This window comes from Mustela nigripes, chromosome X (assembly GCF_022355385.1).
Source record: "Mustela nigripes isolate SB6536 chromosome X, MUSNIG.SB6536, whole genome shotgun sequence".
Lineage (NCBI taxonomy): Eukaryota > Metazoa > Chordata > Mammalia > Carnivora > Mustelidae > Mustela > Mustela nigripes.
Genome location: NC_081575.1, coordinates 112,068,463 through 112,071,367, shown reverse-complemented (window position 1 = coordinate 112,071,367; position 2,905 = coordinate 112,068,463).

The following is a 2,905-nucleotide window of genomic DNA, read 5'->3' as shown; positions in this document are numbered from 1 at the left end:
GGGAGAGGGGGGATGGGGTTATGGACATTGGGGAGGGTATGTGCTATGGTGAGTGCTGTGAAGTGTATAAACCTGGCGATTCACAGACCTGTACCCCTGGGGCTAATAATATATTATATGTTTATTTAAAAAATTATTTATAAAATAAGAATCTGTTTTCCTTATGACATGACACAATTGGAAACGTTGGTTATATTACAAGGTTTTGACTGGAATGTCATATCTGAGAAAGACATGCATAGACTCAGATATGACCAGACAGCTTTAAAGAACTGAGGTTGATTTTTATGGAGCCAATAAAGCTCCTTGGAGATATCAGCCTGATACCTTGCCTACAGACTTCCCAGCAGCCTTACCAAGTTAGTAAAGAATGTCACTTTCTGGCAGGTGCAGGAACCTGAGGATACTCTGGGGACCTTGAGAAGAGAGGAATTAAACCAAATCTATAAAATCTAATATTTACTCAGTGTGATAGTGAAAAATTTCTCTCTGTAATCACCCTCATTTCCAAAGATAGCAAATTAATACTAATCTGTTTGCAAAAGAAGTCTAGTTTCAAAAAAACTTGGTCTCATTATGTATATGAGTGCAGCAAGACTAGTAGTTCACCATATATCCTGTTTAAAACCGCTTTGCTGGAACTCTCATAAGGAATCTCCAGACTGAACTTCTAATAGCCTGTCAAGGCCAAAAGCTAAGCCCAGTAGCTGCCATCAGACTTGGCCTGCAATACCTGTTCATTATAAATTGGATGAGATTCTGAGTTCTTCTGGTTTCCTCCAGTGTCTGGCTATAACTCTCCAAACTAATGTTGATTTTTCTCCCTCCTTTCTGCATTGGATTCATTTGAGAACTAAAGTTTCTCTTTGCCCAAAGCCCTGCAAACTAAATAGGAATGATTTGAAATAAACTTCGGAGAAATCATCACAACACGTGTAGACAATCTTCATGTCTGTTGTTTTATGAGCCACTGCAAAGATCACCAGGGACACTGGAACTACAAACCAGGAAGTTCTGTCAGACTACCACTGCCTGCTCTCACTCTGTCTGAAGATGTTTGGAGCTTAAACACTTAGAAATCTTCTCTACTATGCATCCTCAGAACTCAAAAACTGGTTTCTAACATGAGTCAATCATTAGCCAATGCTTTTCTTTTGTTTCCTTAAGCAACAGGCATTTATTTCTCTCTCTCTTTTTAAAGATTCTTTATTTTAAAGTCATCTCTACACCCAAGGTGGGGCTTGCATGCACAACCCTGAGATCAAAGAGTCGCACGTTCCACCAACTGAGCCAGCCAGGTGCCCTAAACAACAGGCATTGCTAATACCGGATTACTTGAACCACAGGCCTAACTTTGAGAACACAGGTGTATCACCACCTCCTGAAATGAGCTTAACTGAACTTACTTATCGCCGGGCCTCGTTCAACAAGACAGAACAATTTACCCACTCAAATTTCAATGTGTGAAACTTCAGGGGAGTTTCAGGGGAGAAAATTGTGGAGGCCAAGGGCAGGCTGCCCCAAGATGGGTCACTTTGGTATGAACATTATTTTGAGTTAAAAGCAAACAAACCCCAGAAGATTCAGGAAAAGCTCTTCGCCTCCCCCTCAACTGTGTGCCTGTACCAGGAATAACTCTATTAACAGATTCCTCTTTACCTGAGAAACTTGTCTGCATGATAGGGCAACCTTTGCTTTCCAGACCTCTTTTCTCATCCTCCTGTTAATTGTCTTTCTCCCTTTTGGGTCCTCAGACCCCTACCCCTCTCCTTAGCTCATATAAACTTCATGTTGTCTCCTCGTCTTTGGAATTTCATTGTCTGTGTGGATTCCCCGTATGGATGCTATTAAGTTGGATTTTCTCTTGTTAATATGTTTCATGTCAATTAGCTTCTTAGTCCAGCTAGAAGGACCCTGAAGTGCAGAGGAAGGTCTTTCTTCCCAACCAAAACATAGGAATAAATCTTTAGGACATTGGATTAGACAGTGGAGTCTTAGATATGATATCAGAAGTATAAGCAACAAAAGAAAAAATAGCTACATTGGGCTTCATCAAAATTAAAAACTTCTAAGCTTCAAAGATAGCAAGAAAGTCAAAAGACAACTCACAGAATAGGAAAAATATTTGCAAATCATATATCTAATAAGGTACTTGTATCCAGAATATATAAGTAATTGCTAATGGGTACAAGGTTTCTTTTGGGGGTGATAAAGACAGTCTAAAATTAGATTGTGGTGATGGTTACACAATGATGTGAATATGCTAAAAACCACTTACATTTTAAAAATGTGAACTTCATGATATATGAGTTATATATATATTTTTAAAGATTTTATTTATTTAACAGAGAGAGAGAGAGAGATCACAAGTAGGCAGAGAGGCAGGCAGAAAGAGAAGAGGAAGCAGTCTCCCCGCTGAGCAGAGAGCCTGATGTGGGGCTCGATCCCAGGACCCTGAGATCATGCCCTGAGCCAAAGGCAGAGGCTTAACCCACTGAGCCACCCAGGCACCCCTATTAGTTCTATTTCACTAAAGCTATTGTTTTTTTTTTTTTTTAATGAAGGTTTTCTTCCCTATTTTTCTAGCTGCCCAGAGCCAGTTTGTCCAAATACTTAATGATCACCCCTTCTCAGAGATTCTAAGCTGAAGATGCAGATATCTTTATCTCCAAAATTCCTACAAAGGGACCTGTTTTTCTTCCCTTAACTGGTTGCCACTTAGACTGAAAAGATGCCAGATATCTTAAAGCTATGACATTTGTGCATCTAAAATAACAGAGTTGATACTGCTTTTTTCCCCCGCTCCTTCAAAATTCAATACCAAGGCAAGCATCTGTAGCATTTGTTTGCTCCGCTCCTATGTCCCTGTGGCAAAAGGTAGATAAGGATTGGTTGGAATTGGCTG